Below are 18,932 nucleotides of genomic sequence, written 5' to 3'. Positions count from 1 at the left end.
GGCTCAGGTCAGATAATGATGTTTTGGTGTATTAAAAAGTTTAGAGCTGCTGAGAATCAGGAGCATGGTAAGACAGGCATTTTGATGGATCAGCTGAATCACTCCTTATAGGTTGGAATCTAAAAGTGAAGGCATGAAACAGGAATTAGGGAGATCAGATAGGAGACTATTTCAGTAATCCAAGAAAAAATGAGTACCTGAAACAAGTCAGTGTTGGCAGAAATAGAGAGGATGGATGCCTGTTATTTAGAAAGAATGATGGCCAGATTAAGCCATTGAGTTTTGAGCAGATTAAGGAAGAATAGAAGGCAAGAATGACTCCTAGGATTTTTGATGAAGGCTATCTCCAACAGAGAAGCAAATTTTGATGGTATCTCAGCCTGAATTCCTCATGTGCTACTACTTTTTTAAAGAATGCAATTGCCAGGATCACAAGAGAGGGGAAAAAGGAGAGTGAAGTAGGGCTTATATGTGGATGTGTTACGAGCTGGATTCTACTTGACAATAAATTGGACTGATCGTTCAGTCTCACTGGACTCTCTTAGAGGTCATATAAATGACTGCCTCTCATGGCAGTCCTTCCAAGGGAGGAAGGGAGAAGAATTTGTTCATCAGCATATAGGGATGGAAGGAGTGATCCAGGTCACTCACCTAGAAGCAGGTGAAGATAAAAGGATCTTAAATTCATACATATGAATGTCTAATATAAATAGTAACACAAAAATTTCCATTTGGGAGATGGAGAATTTGAACTCTTGTATGAATAAACTTTTGACTACATATGTACATCAGACAGACTTATATAAGGGAGTCTGGGACTTAGGATAATATTATGAATTAAAAATATAAGTTTGGGAATATTAAATACAAAAATACCAGGTAAAACCATAAAGTTGAATAAAGACATCCAAGGAAAGTTTGCAGAGTGAGAAGAGCAGTGGGCCAAATGCAAAGATCTGAGTACCATCTACTTCTTTTTACAGTTGTCAGTCTAGGAAGCACCTGAAAAAGATGGCCCTTTGGAGGGTCTTCAACTGTTCATAGATCTTCCTGGAACAGAATTTCATGTATCAGTGATACAGTGTTCTTCACAAGTGTTTGGATTACCAGGAATGCTTTGTACTTCATCCTTCTTATTTGGGGACAGATCAGTTCACTCATTCATTCAGTTACTCAAAAATATATATTAAAGCTCCTGTTGAATATTTGGGACTCAGTGCTGAGCTTCCCAGGCGCAGCCATTGACCCCTTGGGACTTTCGGTAGTACTTCATACTAGCAGTGAAGATTCCAAAATTTCACTATAAACCCGACTGTGATAATGTGCTATCTTTCATGTCATACTTAACCCTGAGATATATTTTTCAAGATATGGAGAATATTCAAGATTATCATGTTCTTTTTAAAACGATGTCATGTTTTCTACTCAAAATATAGAAGTTAGCATTTTGAAGATTTGTGTGCACTGCTGGTAGCCATACTGTTTCATGACATCCAAGAAGGGCCAGTCCCTCCACGTTGCTCTTTTGCTAACACTGCAAATAATGAAATTTCTGAAGGTAATCCTTTTGTTACCTATCCTCTTGCTATCTGTTCTGATGATATAATAGCTATACTGAAATATGGTTTAATTTTACTTATTACTTTGATTAATAAGAATATACAACATTCAGTCCTTGTCATTATACTATGTATATCTATCACATTCATTTTCACATTCTAGTAATTACTGCTAAAACTTTTAAATGATAAAATTCTAAGCATTAAATAGACCATAGTTTTAATATTTTGTAAAAGCTTTATTTATATGAAAATAAGGATATATAAAATCATATCACATGAACATATTTCTGAACAAAACTTTCTGAACGTACATGGATTATTTTATGACTGATATTAGAGAACAATTGCATAATCCCTTTTTGGCTGTCATTGGAGGAGTAGCTAAAAGCAGTGGTTTAATTAAGGCAAATAAGAGTAAAAAAATATCTGGCTTTTCAGTGTCACTTTTCAAGTACACAGTTTTAACTTCTATTAGATCACTGAGCTTTGACACTAGCCTTTGTTTTTTTCAATTATTTAAACATGAAAACAAAGGTTCAGGGCCTCCTTTTCTCTATAAGGTCTTCATATCTCACCAGTCTTCCAACATTTCTAGATTTTGCCCTGGAAAGTCTCTCATTTTGTATCAGATGGTATTAATATAAAATAAAATACAGAAAATTAGGGGGAAAATGAATATTCTAAACATACAAAAGAAGAATTCATTAACTAAAGACAAACTGATGGAAATATTTAATCCAAGTTGGGCCATACTGGGGCACCTGGGTGGCTCAGTCATTAAGCATCTCCTTAGGCCCAGGTCATGATTCCAGGGTTCTGGGATCGAGCCCCTCATTGGGCCCCCTGCTCAGCGGGAAGCCTGCTTCTCCCTCTCTCACTCCCCCTGCTTGTGTTCCCTCTCTTGCTCTCTCTCTCTCTGTCAAATAAATAAAATATTTTTTAAAAATGTTGGGCCATGTAAGTATGAAAGTAGTAATAATGTTCTGGCTTACTCAGTTGGTAGAGCATGTTACTCTTGATCTTGGAGTTGTGAATTCAAGCCCCCTGTTGGGTGTTGAACTTACTTAAAAAAAAAAAAAAGTCAATGGGTACACATATTTAATCTTATTCCCAAAACAATAAAGTGGTAATAATAAAAAATATTACACTTTCTTTTATATTTATATACCTGAAATCATACAGAATGTTAAAGAAAACCTGCCTTGACAGTGTGATGGACAAGATGATTTAAGATTCTATTTTCCATTTCGAAAATCCCTTATTCATATATAACACATTTTTCTATTTTGAAGATTCCACAATATCAATGCAAAACATGGCAACTAAAAGTGGTTCCAGTTTTAACATTACTGCCTTTGTCACATTTAACCATGGTTACATGAGAATCTCTATCAGTATCCATTTTCTGATGCAAATATATTTGCATGTGACCAGTCCTCTGTTGACTCCAGGAGAAACATTTCCGGTGCAATTAATACAAAATGAAAATCAGGAACCTTTGTATTAATTGTATCATTTCTCCTTTTTGAAATGTGTTAAAATCTTTCAGCATTTAAAGTTTAAATTCCTTCAACTCCATCTTGGCTTCAGGATAAAAGTCGTGCTCTTTGGCAAGACCTGTAATGTTCTTCTTAGTCATCTCCCAATACTCCAGTGTTTGAGGTAGGGCAGTTGTAGAGGAAAGACATCCGAGCTGTAGCCAGGTGTAACTGGGATGTATGGGCTATGAATCTAACTGGGAAAGGAAAGTCACATTTGTCCAGATCCCACTATTTTGCTAACAGAGCGCTAAATATTTTCTTTTGCATTGAAATAAGGTATGTGAAACATTATTTGTCCATCTCAACAAATGAGAAAAGTGAGGTAAGAGGTTTAGAAGCATATCCAAAAGCATACGGCTGCTAGGAGGTAGAACTAGAATTTCATTCCAGCTTGTGGGCTCCTTCTAATGGACTGGAGATGACAAACTTTGGTTATCTCTTCCCCAGGCAGATTCATTATCCATTTATTCATTTTTCTGTCCATTCATTTTGTAAATATTCCAGAGCACTCACTATATGTCAGGTTGTGTTCTAGGCTCTGGGAATACATTGTGCAATAAATGAAGTCCCTGCCATCACATAACTAATATTCTAGTAGAGAAGATGAGCAATGAACTAATAACTGAATAATTATATGGCCTAAAGGTTGGAGACAAATTATATGTAAAAGGTGAAATAAGGAATCACGGAATATTGATTCTTCCCTTGCCTATCTAATTAGTTTAGTTAGGGTAAGAAAGGCATCTCTGAAGAGGAAGTGCTTGAGAAAACACATGAAGCAATGAGGGATATAGCCAAGGAATATTTTGGGAGTTACATTTCAGGCAAGGACCAATCATGTACATTGTGTGTGTGTGTGTGTGTGTGTGTGTACATATATATAAATATATTATGCAATCATGACTCCTTACTGTTCAAAACTCTATTTTCTAGTCATTTAAAGAAATCTGAAGTCTTTAATATGGACTATCAATTCCCTAGGAAACTATCTGATCTAATATTCTACCACACATTTGATTGTCTACTTCTTTTCCAGTGACAATTTTTGTATTACTGGAATATACCAACTTCATTCTTACTTAAGGACTTTTGTGCTAGCCTGTTTCTTTGCCTGTTTGTGTGCCAACCCAGACATCAGGATAGAAATATGCCTCTTAGTTAATACTTCCATCATCATATACAATCACACCCAATCCATTTCCTCATCCCCTGTCCTTTAATGCAGTCAGTAAGACCCATCAACTCTATCTCCTAAATATCTCTCAAAAATGTCCCCTCTATACACATTCAAGTTCAGTGCTTTAGGTCAGGATTATAGTGCAAAATTCTCACACAATCTTCTATACTGACCCCCCTGAAGCCTTCCTTGTTCTGTATTACTGTGAGAGTAAATAGTCTAAATTGACAATCATGCCGTATATGCACAGTGATTAATGGGGAAAATCTATATTATTCCTATGGTTGTGCATTATTCCTTTTATGATCTATACATGGATTAGATAATGACCAGATGTTACCTTAGTCTAAATAGAATTCCAATTTTAACTTAAAAGATTTTTGCCTATTGGAAGTCACCTCTATTTGGCTTGAAAATGTCAAATTAACTTTTCTTAATGCTTTAACAGTGAGTGATAGTTGAGCTAAACTTGCACATAGGTTTTAAAATTTTGTTAGCCTTCAGTATAACTACCTGTGTATCCTGATTTGGGCTCTCATTTAATTTACAGATTTTGTTAAGCATTCATAATCCATATATAATAGTTTAAATGAAAAAATTCATTTCTCAAGATGTTTTTTTTTAAATATGCTTTTAAAATCTATAAGACTGCTGATCTTGACTTTTATGTTTTACTCTCACCTTGACAGTCCTCATTTCCTATAGTTTAATAATATAAATATGGTTACTTACCTTTGGGATTATTTTGAACTGTCACTGTTTTTGAGGTTCTTTATTTTTAAAAGATTCCTTAAGTCGTAGAGTTTATATAATTTTACAGAGCTTTCTGATTAGAGATTAACTGAATATAGCAATGGCAGAGCCAATTAAAAGATTACAGTATCCGGGAACTAACTGTGCCATTTTTGTTTATATTTTGAATTTTAAGTCAGAATGTTTTCAGTAATTCCATAACAGTAACATATATTGTCCTTCATGAGACCTTGACAGTAAAAGTTAATAAAAACACTCCTATCCACAGCCATAGTTAGTTGCTGCAGAAAGACAGATATTTTTACCAACAAAAGAAACATTCATTTCCAAAAACTGCATATAAATATTTTACACAGTTACCTAATTTTCTCAAAGTTTAAATTGATTATAAATAGTTTATGTGCTTTTTCTGTATCTGAAACCTGCAGAACTCCTTAATGAAATCTTGCTTAAGCCTTCGTCAGTAAACCAAATGTGATGCACAGTACAGCAGTGCCCCCTAGAGCTGGAGAGATTTACAAATTAACAGTTTCTAGGTGTTTGACTTGATTACAACTTCGGAAGCAGTGATTAATGTTCTGTTCGTAGGCTTTGTTTCCTGATTAGAATAATGCAATAATAACTAGAGAATCATATTTATAATTGTTAAGATTTTTTTTATACATCTGTTTTTCCAGTGTTGCATACAAATAGGACTATCTGTATGAATTCACAGAGTTTTCCTTTAAGCATGTGATTGAGATTTTTCTTTTTTCCCAGTTATGAATGAAGTCACACATCTAAAAGGTTGACTTAAATATTCTTCAACACTATTACAGTATTTATAATATATTATAAATATCTTATATGTAGCCTCTCCCAGAAGTCATAAGGATGATGGAATTATTAAGATGGAAAATACATTAGAGATCATCTAGACCAACATGCTCGTTTCCTCATCTGGGTGAGGATAAGCCACTCGCCTGCAGTCATACAATCTGGTTCCAATAAAACCAGAGCAGTGTGTTTGTGCACAGGATAAAACTAAAAATGCTAATGCCCATCTTGCACTTGATAGTATATCATTGATATCAATAATGATATGTATCTTCCTAACTTCTTGTATGCTTTTCACTGTTTAAAGATAAACTTTTACAACATTTCTACCAACAGGTACATCATTTAGAATAAACTGCAGTTTTGACAAATGAGAGAAAAGCAATGTGATTTGTGTAATTCATAGAAGCTAGAAGAATGCCATAATTGGGGGAAACTTGTAAATCTTTTCTTTTTCTGCATACCATTTTCTCCAGTGGATCATGCCCTGGTTTCTAGAGCCCCAAAGAAATAAAGAATCAAAACAAGTAAGCGATTAAATCCAGGCCCAAATAGCTTCAGTTCTTTAATCTGATACGGTTGTAAAACATGAACTGTATTCCAAAATATAGGAGTCTTCAGATCTTACAATAGGAATACAAGCCACCTAGATTGTAGAGAAAGCAAGAATGATGAGAAGACAAAGAGATGAAAAGCACAAAAGATGAGAGGAACAGCGTGCCCCTTCTCAGCTGTGGTGGGAGAGAGTAGTTTGAATCTAGTAAAGAACAAAATACTTGTTCAGCATTAATTCCTAAGAAGTAATTACTAGTTAGGAAAATAAACAACCACTCATCCTTCCTGGTCCTGCCTATAAGTTACAGTACCATGTACCTGGAAGTTAGATACTTGCAAACTATAGGAACTGTTGCAGGGAGCCATGTCCCTGCTATCTTCCCTAAGGCAGTGAGCTCTCATTGTCTCTGTGCTCTTATAGGCAGAGAGGTCTCTAGTGGAACATGGGAAGTAGCTATAGTAAATAGAAATTTGGTAATGTTCATGTATATGGCCTTTCCCCCTCAACTCTGACTGTAAATTTTTTGTTAAGGGGAAAAAAATGATATCTGTTTTGGCTTCAGGCTGATGTATAAACTTCATGCTTGTGTTAAAATGCTATTTTTTCCCCATGGGTAGCAGCAGAGTGTATATATCACAAAAATTCTTCTTGCAGAGCAAAACCAGCAGCTTTTTTCATAAAATCATCTCAAGTCATTAATGTTTCTTCATACTTAGTATATTTTTAAAAGCAAAAACTAATAGTATGTGAAGGTACTTTTAGTGTTGCTTATTTTTTAATTTATGATTTTACTAAAAGCAAAAACATATCAAGCATAATTAATTGGAAAATAAAAGGCAAGCATAAAGGTTTGGAAGATGGCAATAGATTGTTAGGAACTTGTTTTTGTAATAGTAAACACGTATTAGGAAAAAAATTTGGCAAGCTTTATTAAACCTTCTGACAATATTGAAAACAGGGCACTATTAAAAAGAATTTTTAAAAAAAGCTGTCAGGGCATAACATTTGGGTATACAGATTTTCAAGAGTAATTTGAACTTTTAAGCAGTGAAATATTTTAATGATGTATATTTTTTTGCTTTCTAAGTTACAGGAAACAAACGATTTCATTGTTTTCCTTGAGTTGGATTTAAAGAGGTTTCTTTTTAAATGAAGAGGTTCCCCCCAAATCTAAAACTTCTGCATTCTGTTGTTTTACATAAAATTAAAAGACAGACTAATAATTGTCCATATATCAGGTCTTGTAACATACCCTTTTTCAAATAAGAATGAAGAATTTCATTGCTAAAAAGCTTCTTAAAAACATTTAATTGAAAGACATATTACTAATATATGATGTTGGTCATATTTCAAGGGTAATACAATACAAATTATGCGCGTACAAGTATAATACACTGCAAATGACATTCATAAATTGGTGGAGTACTTAGCAGTTGTGTAGCTAAACATTCCACCTAATTCAGAACTGCTCTCTCAAGTACCTTTGACAGGTGGTCATCCAGGCTCTGCTTAAAGATTTGATGTGGATTTTAAGACCTCATAAGGCAGCCAATTACATTTTTCAAATGCTCTAAGAGTTATAATGCTGTTATGCTGAAATCTCCAACTATATCTTCTCTGATTTAGTGTAATTGTTTTCTACATACCAACCTTTCAATTCCTAAGGATAATTAAGCCTGTACTAAGTACTTTCAAGCCAGGTTTTAGTAGTTCCTATTCTCATATAGTTTGATTCCTCAATGTTCTATCATTTTCATCCTCTGGACTGATGCAGTTCATCATTTATTATTTAGCTTTGGCTCCAGAACGAAACTTTTTCATATGTGATCTGATGAATTGGAATGGATGCTCTTTGCTGAGAATTCAGTCTGATATTGCATTAGATTGTTTGAGGTAATCCAAACACTTTGTTTCCCCATGCTCCATGATTACTCAGGTATTTATACATGTTTATTTGCAAGTTGTTTCAGTACCTGGAGTTATATTTTACTGGCACTTCAATTCTGCTTTATGATGTACAGAATAAACTTTCATTTGCAAATAATTCTCCTTGAAAGGTAGACGTTGTATAATTATATTTTCTTTTTGGCGTCCATTAATGTTACCTCATCTACCCAGTCACTAGCGGCAGCCCTCCCACCCCTTATTTCCTTCTCTATATGTAGAAAATAAATCCTTTTACACTATGAATAGTTTATAAATCTCAGCTCTTTTTGTGTTTTTCTCTTAGACATTAGTGTGCATACCTTTTGTGATTAGTTCTTCTTTGTACAAATTAATTTTTTCATTGGGATCATTTGAAACTAGGTTCTCAGACCATTTAGGGATCCCTCTTTACATTCATATATATGACACGGAAGTGTATTGAGGGCCATGTATTCAACACTCCTGTGGAAAGCGCAGTAAGGTGTTCCATAAAGCTATTTCTGAAAATCCTGTGATTTTTATTTGGGGGACAGGCGTTACAAGAGAATTCATGTTCAGTTCAGTAAATGAATTAAGTCCTCAATGCTTTATGTGCAAACAAGGTAAACTTTGGAGTGTTCCTATGCCAGGTATTAATAGGTGCCAACCATGGTCATAGAGATATCTCAGAAATGCTACCATGGATGTATTGTTTTCATTTACATAGATACTGAGAAAAACTACCTCAATACGTTAGCTGTCATATGTTTTCATAAATACCAATTTTTTTACTTGATTTATGGAATTGTTTGACATTTTGGAGAATATTTTCAAAATTAATTCTAATTTTAAAATAGTTAAAATCATTCCATTCTTACAACAATAAAAAAACCAACCCTAGACTATTGAGGCCACATTTAGGTTTTGACAATAAAACTATTATTATTATAGAGGAGTATATGTTTTCCTATCTTCTATGATAAGAAAGGTATGATAATACCTCAGGAACCAATTTTGTTTTAGTGTTTCAGGTCTTCAAATCTTGCACATATAACACATATACTTCATCACAGTGGAACTTTTCGAAATCTACTTTGTTTTCACTTAATAGGGTGATAATGTGCCTTGTTCAGTCTCTCTGAATATTTTCATAACTTCTCATTCAGTGAGCTCTTCATGGCTCCAGTTTAAGTCCGGAGTAGCAATCCCCCTCATTTCTTCTGGACTTATTTAATAATTATATGATTTAGGTTGAATTAAGGTAAATTTTTTTTGTATAGATTAAGTTTGAACTGTGATAAAACTGGATTTTTGTGGTAAAATTGGAATAATAGGAAGAATAAAATGGTAATAACAGGAATTCTAATCTATAAGTCATTTATTCAGGTAAATGGTGAAGGGTGAGGAAGCCTTTCCAAGAATATAGTCCACCTATATCTAATTACAGGAAGTCTTTTTTTTTTTTTTTTTTAAATCTTTTTTTTTTTTTAAAGATTTTATTTATTTATTTGACAGAGATACAGACAGCCCGTGAGAGAGGGAACACAAGCAGGGGGAGGGGAGAGAGGAAGAAGCAGGCTCCCAGCAGAGGAGCCCGACGTGGGGCTCGATCCCGTAGCGCCGGGATCACGCCCTGAGCCGAAGGCAGACGCTTAACCGCTCTGCCACCCAGGCGCCCCAACAGGAAGTCTTTCAAGAGTACAAAATTATATTGGTTGAATGCTTAATTATTTTTAGAAGCTTAGCACTTAGGCAACAATAAATCTTCTGCCTTTTAAACAAACTGCCAACCACAAAATCAACACAAAATAAGTTCAAGGTGTATCTAAGGACCAGAGCTAACCTTAAAATATTCAGAAGGAAAGAAAAATGTCTTTATCTTGATTATTCCAAGAGTATAAAGGCTTTTGCAAGGGCAATGTTGTATTAGGAAAATAAGATACTTACAGTTCATTAAAAATTAACAGTAGTGCAATTGAAGTATATCTATTAAAGTAATAAGCTTCAAAAGAATGAGAAACATGTGTTTGTGACTGACTCTGATTCTATCAAATTGTAGACAATCTAGAATAGAGATTGAATGTTTCTTCCAATCAACTGAAAATGTCCAGCTCTAGATGTTTTTGAGTATAGACTTATGCATGTCCCGCCATCCAGACTTTTAAGAACTTAAACATAAATAAGCAAAATGTAAAAAAGAAAACCCCATCAGAACTTAAAATATGGATTAGCACCAATGGCATACTAATGTCAAAATATATGCAGATGTAATTTGAATTAAACTGTAAGAGAATGCTTTCTGATGACATATATTTCTACTTTTCCCAAGAGAAATGTGGAACTGAGGGAAATAAATGAATTATGGAAAACCCCACTACTAACAAGCAATTTGGAGGGGCAAGACATGTAGTGTGACCAGGTTGCCAGAGAGTTGATGAACGCTTGATGGGATGTTCTGCAAGATCAACAACTGGCTGAGGCTGGGGAAGCAAACCTGGAAGAAAATAGCAGAGATTATCTTCATTACTCTTTTTTTTAAAAAAGATTTTATTTATTTATTTGACAGAGAGAGAGAGAGCACAGGTAGGCAGAGGCAGAGGGAGAGGGAGCAGAGCAGAGAGCCTCATGCAGGGCTTGATCCCTGGACCCCAGGGTCATCACCTGAGCCGAAGGCAGATGCTCAACCAACTGAGCCACCCAGATGCCCCTGTCTTCACTACTCTTAGTTGCCTTCTTGTCTCAGCTTATCAAGTATCAAGTATTCTCTATTAGACATGTACATATTCAACAGTTTCTTCATTTATTCAGTCAATAAGGATTGAGCACCTACAATGGCAATCACAGCAGTCAGCCCCATGGATATAGCAGGATATATATAGCAAGATATAGCCCCATGGATATGACGAGGCTCTTGTTCTCATTAGCTCTATATATAGTGTAGAATCAACTTTATATAGAATGATTAGCATTGTTTTCCTTTAAACTAGAATTTTAAATTTGTTTTTAAAAAAAGAAGATATTTATTCCATTCCCAAGTGAGAGAAAAGCTTGTACAAGAGCCTTGATGTGATCAAAGTTGGTAAATTTGAAGTTCAGAACGAAGACTAGTGTATATCGTAAATGAAGCAGGGAGTAGAGCAGAGTGAATCATCAAGGCCAGATCATATAGTCCTAGCAGTTAATATTTGTAAGCAGTCCTTTAAGCAGGTGAACAGTTTTCTGATACACATTTATTTTAAATCACTGGACTGAGTAGAAATGTGATCTGGAGGGATAATGTCTGGAAGCGGGAATAAATTGTGAGAATCACAGAGAGGAATCTGCTGGCAACCAGTCCCCAAAATCCAGTCAGATGGCAACCAAGTGTCTTCATAAATGGAAATATTCTGACCCCACCAAAAAGCCACAAAGATTTTAAGGTTTAACAAGTGGTCATTATATGAACATGGTTGTAGTTGGAAGAGAAGAAATGAATTAACAATCTGAATTTTACTTTCCCATCATGAAAAGAGTTTAAAAAAAAAAATTGTTTACTTCTTTGTTGCTTTCAACAAAAATAAAGGACATGCAAATAGTTTCCCAGCTGCAAAGGCCAATGACCATAGCCCAGCCCAGTTAGATTGATTACTGAAAAATGCACTGAAAATAGAATTTAATATCTGTGAAATACTTTCTGATTTTAAGGAAAGAACTTAACAATGCCCGTGAAAGAGAAAGGGCTCTAATTAAAATATGCCCACATAACTTGAGGAAGGTAGAACTTACAAGAACCGGGATCTTACAAGATAAATAAATTTAAAAATCTATACAAGCCTATACAAAACTCTACGGGGGAAAAAATCAAAGAAAATATAAAGTCACTTAGGGAGAACTTTAGAAAAAAAGAGAGGGAGAACCACAAGATAAATACAAGAAAGATGAAATTCCAGATAACTACTTTGAACTAACCTACAATAAAGTTAAAAGAAATGTGGCTTTTATGAAAAATAAACGATAAGACAAGGGAATTTAAAATTAAATTAAAACTTAATATGTGTGACTATCTCAATAGATACTAAAGGCATTCAATAAAATTAAACATCTAACTATGATAAAGAAATGAGCAAACCAGTTGTAGGAGGAACCTGATGAGCAACATGTAAAAACAGACATAATCAACAGTTGGGAAATATTAAACTTTTCACCACTTCCATTCATCATGGTGGTAGAGTTCCTAGTTACTGCAGTAAGATTTAAAAAAAAAAAAGTTATATGGATGTGCTTAGAAGAAACAAAACTCATGGGTTGGCCTCATGGAAAACTTGAGAGAACATAGAGAAACATTAATAGAACTAACAAGATAGTATAATTAGTTCACTGAAGAAGATCAATATCTGAAAATCAAATTGCATTTCTATATATTCATGCCTAAGTTTTATAAAATGCAATTAAAAATATCATAATATATAGAACACCTATAAATATTTATTATATAAATATTATAAATCAGTGTAATAAATATTACATAATAAATATGTGTATTATAAATAAGTATATAATAAATTAAGAAAAATATGTATGATGAAAATTATAAAGCTTTATTTAAATATGTTGAAGATAAAAAATATCATGTTCTTGAACAGGGGTATTTAATATAATAAAGATGTCTATTCTCCCCCCAATTTATATATATTTAATAGGTCATTTTATATATATATATATATTCAATATAATTCCAGTAAAAATCCCAATGGGTTTCTGTTTATTTTGGAGAAGAAATAGAGTGATTTGCTCTTCTAGATAAGACATTATAAAGCTTACAGTAATGAAGAATGCATGGTATCATTTATAGTGTCAGTATAAGAATAGCAACATAGAACAGTGGAAAAATAGATGGGCATGATTTACTGAATGATTCTGAGAAAATTGATTTGCCCTAATGGGAAAAAAACCCACAAAATCTCACTGTACACAAAAATCAATTCCAGTTAAATTAAAATGTTAAAAAAGGTAAAATTGTTAAGTTTAGGGAATATATATAGTATTTTCTCTATAATTTCAGAGTAAGGCAGACATTTAAAGCTTTAGAAGAATAGATAGGAGACTATCTCAGGACAAGTGAAACCCCAAATCTTTAATGTATATTTTAAAAATTAGTAAGTTTGACTTTACTGTAGTTGAGAATGTCTGTAGAAAATCATAAAACAAGCCACAATTTGTAGAACATATTTGTGACATATAAAAATGACAAATAGCTATTTCTCAGATATTATAAAGATCAGATACTAATTAGTAGGATAATTCCATAGCAAAACTGGCCAAAAGATGAATGGAAAAATTCAAATTAAAGTCACAATTGGGTATGTCATAAAAACACTAGATAGGCAAAAATTTCAGAAGTTTAACAGCAACAAGCATTGATAAGGATGAAGAGTAACAGTAGCTCATATACTACTGGTAGAAATGTAGAGCCTGCTTATCGTATCAAGTTGGATAGACATAAATTCTAGACCTAGAAATTATGCTTCTTGCTCTTGTATGTAACCACCAGGAAACGTGTATAAAGATATTTCTAAGGTCATTGTTCCTAACTCTGAAACAACTGAGACAACCCAGATTGCTGTTAACACTAGTAAAGAAAAATAATATGTTAGCAATATTATAGACTCTAGAACTGAGTGAACTAGAGGTAAACATATCAGTGTTGATGTATCCTAGAAATCATATTGATTGGAAATAAGAAAGCCACAAATGAATAATATAGTATATACTTATTATAAATTTAAAAAAAAAGATAAAACCAAGCATTATGTTCTTTAGGTTAGGGTCAAAACATAAGTGGAGAAATATAAATGAAAGTAGAAATTCAAGATGGGGAATACTTTGTGGAGGGGTATGAGGCAGGGGACTGGAACTGAGGGAAGGCACAAAGGAAACTTCACTGCTGCGGGTGTTTGTTAAATCATTAATGGGCTCACCATTTTATTATTGTCCTCTAAAAGTTAAATATATTGCATGTGGATACGCCAACTATATTCTTTATCAGTTATTACAAGTAATATAATACCTCACTATGCTGCCACTTGGTTTTTCAATAATATATCTTAGCTATTGCAGTCTATTATATGGTCAGTTATACAATTCATTTATTCACACTTCTTATTTTTGTGTTAGGCAGTTAGATTAGTCATATGTCCTACCGCTTAACTCTCAATACTCCAAATAAATCTGTAACTCTAAGTCCGCGAGAGCAAAAATTGCGTCCATCTTTGCCATTATCTCTTCCTCACCTGGTATGAAGACTGGTCCTGTAATTCAGAAAGTTCTGAGTATATACACGATTAATTACACGTGCAAGCCACTTTATTGAATAGAACTCACAAAAACACTAAAATGAAAACATATTCTCTTTGCTGCCGTGAACCAAACATATAGTAGCCCATGGGAGACTGCATGTAAATAACACTATCATTCTCTTTAGAAATGATCAAATTCAAAATAAAAGTGTAAAGCTATATCTAAGCCAAAAATTACAACAAATAGCAAGGCTATATTTGGTGTTATTTAATCACTGTTCAATAAACTAGATAAATAAGGATGCTCATTTAAATTCATTGCCTCAGAATAATTTTACTCAAAGTAGGTTAATGTCATTGATAAAGCCCATGTTATTTTAAACCATTGTAAAGGATTATAACATGTTTTAATGGAATTATTTCTATTTTTCATTTCAAAATCAAGATATGTTTGTTGTAACATATCTTGAAGAGAAACACTATTAACTTGGTTAAATCTTACATATATATGTACTTTTAAATGAATAAATGTTCGATAATGTTAAAAATATAAAAATATAACAGTTCTATTAGAAGTTATCACAAAATGTAAAGAGAAAAACAATGCAATTTCAGAATTTAAAATATCAAGAAATAGAGTCAACAACTAAGAAAAGTGAAGTGGCAGTGCGCCTGGGTGGCTCAGTCAGTTAAGCGTGGGACTCTTGATTTTATCACAAGTCATGATCTCAGGGTCCTGGGATCAAGCCCAGCATAGGGCTCTAGGCTGAAGGTGGAGCCTGCTTAAGATTCTTGCCTTCTCTCTGCCCCTCGCCTCCTCCCATGCGTGCCCTCTCTCTCAAAAAAATTTTTTAAAAAAAAGAAAATTGTGTGTGTGTGTGTGTGTGTGTGTGATGCCATTAAAAAAAAATCTGTTGACTGACAACAAATGCATGTCTCATTTGACATCTTAAATATATATTAGCTAACTTGACACCTGTACTTGGATGTTTATTATTAACAGGAATAAAAACAAAATTAGGACAGTCCCTGGAATTCCTTTTTCTTGTTTGTTTCTTTGATTATTTGGTAGCTTGGTTTTAGGTATCTTGCAAAGGTCAAGGATTACTAGTTTTTCCTTTCCAGGCCCTAAAAAAATAATTGGTTCCCTTTAGGGCAGTGAAATAGTATCAGTCAGTCCAGGCTAAGATTTTTCAACATGTTCCCTTTAATTTCTACTTCTATTTTATTCTATGAAATAATAAATCTTATGGTATTTTCTTTGATTTCAGTTGTCCTTTATAATGTGAATCCATTCATTCTTAGATGAGGAAAGCAGTGAGGTTTCCTTGGTCAAGCTCTGTAATAAGCTGGTATCTGCTTCAAAGAGAAACTTTCTGACCATGATCCCATTGCCCTTTCATAACCTAGATGAGTAACAATGATGAAAGACAAACACAATAAAAACAGATATCAAAACATCATATTGTACATCTTAAATATATACAGTTTTTGTATGTCAATCATACTTCAATAAAACTGGGAGAAAATCAACTAGAACATGTTTTTCTCTTTTTAAAGCATTGAGAGAAATTACCGGTCCTCTAAAAGAAACATCACATGCTAAAAACTGTACATATTTTTTCAACCAGAGGGAGATATATGAGTATTGTAGAATGATTTCTTTTGTTTTTTGCTAAATCAGATCTAAATTATCTTCTGTAAAGAGCTGACAGTGACTACAGTATCCCATGTTAGAGGCAATGGTAGAGCATTTATCAATTCATTCTTTTCCCAAGAGAAAGAATTAAAGCCTGGTGCATCTCCAAATACAAATTCCTCAGCCTTAAAGTAGGATTGTCTAAGCACCTCCTGTAACACTGCCTCCTCACATTTTTCCCATTTTTGTAAGTAGCACTCCAATTTATTCAGTTGCTTGGATTAGAACACTCAAGCAAGTCTCAGTTCCTTTCTTCCTTGTCACCAAAATTCTATCAAGTGCTGTGTATTCGATACTAATGTATACTTCTAAGCTATCCATTTCCCTACTGATCATTTTCTTCTTTATCTTCCATACCATCATCACTACTGGGAGCACTGATAATTTTCCTAACTGATCTCATTCTTCTATTCCACCTTCTCCAGTGTGTTCCCCACATAGTAGTCAGAGTCTTCTTTATATTGTTCTTTTACCATTATGAAAGCAATACATATTAAAAAAATTTGAATTGTCGAAAAGATCACATAGTGAGAGTGATTCTTTTTCCCACCCCAGTTTTCTATTCCCATTCTCCAGAATTCTTTCTCATATACCCTTCCTGAAGCTGTCCAGCTGTCCATTCATACATATACCCATTTTTCCATAATTGAGAGCATACTATAAATGTTGTGCTGGGTCTTAATTTATAAAGGTGACTTAAGTAATTACACAGAGAGGTCACTGCCATTGAAAGAAAAGTTTAATGTTACCCAGAGTTCCCTAGAAATGAGAGGTATGGCTCCTCACCCAGGTCACAAGGAGAACACCAGGTTTTGGTCAGGAAGCAGAAAGTAGAAGTGGGGAAACACTTAGACCACTGCCTTTAAAGAAATTCTCCCAAGGAAGGCCAGGGAGGACAGGGTAAATTGTTTAGGATTGGTGAGTTTGACAAATTTTTGTGGGGTTTGGGCTGTAAGGGTGATCTCTAGTTGCCCGGCACTTGGCCCTGGGAATGATTAAGGCAGAAAAATATTGCCACCCTGTGGTACACAGGCCAGATAGGGCAGTATGGCTGCTCTTGACTGGTTAGTTTGTATATCAAATGTGTGCTCTGGCTGAGTTTCTGCTCTTTCAAAAAATTGGCTAGCCTCAGAAGGTACAGTCGCTCCCCAGCCAGAAATGTTTTTAAATGTCAAGTATCATAAGATACAGAAAATAAAACACATGATTGATATACTGTTCTTTGATGTTATCATTTAATAAAAGTTACCCAAGACTTTTTCATATCAGTATATAGAGATCTACTTCTATGTTTTCAATAGCCACGTAACATTTCACTTTATGAATACTCCATAATAGATTTAATTCCCATGATGATGGATTTGTTAGTTGGTTGTAGTTTTATCTAGGAAAAAATAATGCTGCAATTAAAATATCACCCACTATAGGGGCACCTGGGTGGGTCAGTCAGTTAAGGGTCCAACTCTAGATTTTGGCTCAGGTCATGATCTCAGGGTGGTGAGACTGAGACTCCATGCGGGGCGTGGAGCCTGTTTAAAATTTGCTCCCTCTTGCTCTGCTCCTCGCCCCCCCCCTTTGCCCCTGCCCCCGATCATTCTCTCTCTTTCTAAAAAAAAAAAAAAAAAAAAAAAAAATCACCCACTGTATATTTGTATATAAGTACAAGTACTTTTTTTTTTTTTAAAAGATTTTATTTATTTATTTGACAGAGACAGAGACAGCCAGCGAGAGAGGGAACACAAGCAGGGGGAGTGGGAGAGGAAGAAGCAGGCTCACAGCAGAGGAGCCTGATGTGGGGCTCGATCCCATAACACCGGGACCACGCCCTGAGCCGAAGGCAGACTCTTAACCGCTATGCCACCCAGGCGCCCCAGTACAAGTACTTTTAACTACAAATTCAATATTGGCAATTAACTAAATTCCGAAGAGAGGGTACCGGTTCAATTTCACCGACAACCAGCATATGACATCAAGATTCTCTAAGACCTCACCATCAGTTTTTCAAATTAATCAATTTTTTAAAATCTTTCCAGTCAAATGGCAGAGTTTGCAAATATTAAATTATGAGTAAGAATGAGCCATTTCTCATGTTTGTAAGATATTCATATTTCTTTTTCTGTTTCACTGTGTTCTGACCTTTGGTTATTTTTCTATTTGATTATTGGTCTGTTTATATTGATTCCTTTTGTCATATATATTGGAAATGAAAATTAAAGTTTTTATTTAATCAAATTTATTAATTCTTTGCTTTTGGCTTCTGGTTTATTGACTAGTTTCAAGAAAGCTTTCTTTGTTCCAAGATGTTTTTGTTTATGTTCATATAGTCTTTCTGTGCCATCGTGGTTTTATTGTATTTCTTACATTAAAGTCTCTAATTTCACTGGAAATTATTTTGCTGTAAGCACACATCTAGTAGGGATGCTAGGAGGAAAAGAATAGGGCTTAATTATAGTTGTTCGAGAGGCAGCAATCAAGGGTGATGGAAAGAGAAAACAGTCATGGTGTATGAAACGTGGATGGGAAGAAAAATGAAGAAATAGGAGTGGCCGAAGTTGGTATGAAGAGATAACAGAGCAGGAGTAAAAGGCATAGAGCCCAAGGGTACTCTTTATGTCAGGATCAGATTTTGATGTATGAGGAAGACATCT

At 34.3% G+C, this 18,932-nt stretch overlaps 1 protein-coding gene across 1 annotated transcript in view; it reads left to right on the top strand.

Annotated features, from left to right (window-relative positions):
• EYS (eyes shut homolog) overlaps nucleotides 1-18,932 on the top strand; it is a 1,484,071-nt gene that overhangs the window by 980,726 nt on the left and 484,413 nt on the right.

The sequence above is a fragment of the Ailuropoda melanoleuca genome, chromosome 19 (genome assembly GCF_002007445.2).
Source record: "Ailuropoda melanoleuca isolate Jingjing chromosome 19, ASM200744v2, whole genome shotgun sequence".
NCBI classification, from domain to species: Eukaryota; Metazoa; Chordata; class Mammalia; order Carnivora; family Ursidae; genus Ailuropoda; species Ailuropoda melanoleuca.
Note: the sequence above shows the minus strand (reverse complement) of the source record. Positions and strands in the feature narration are given on the sequence as shown.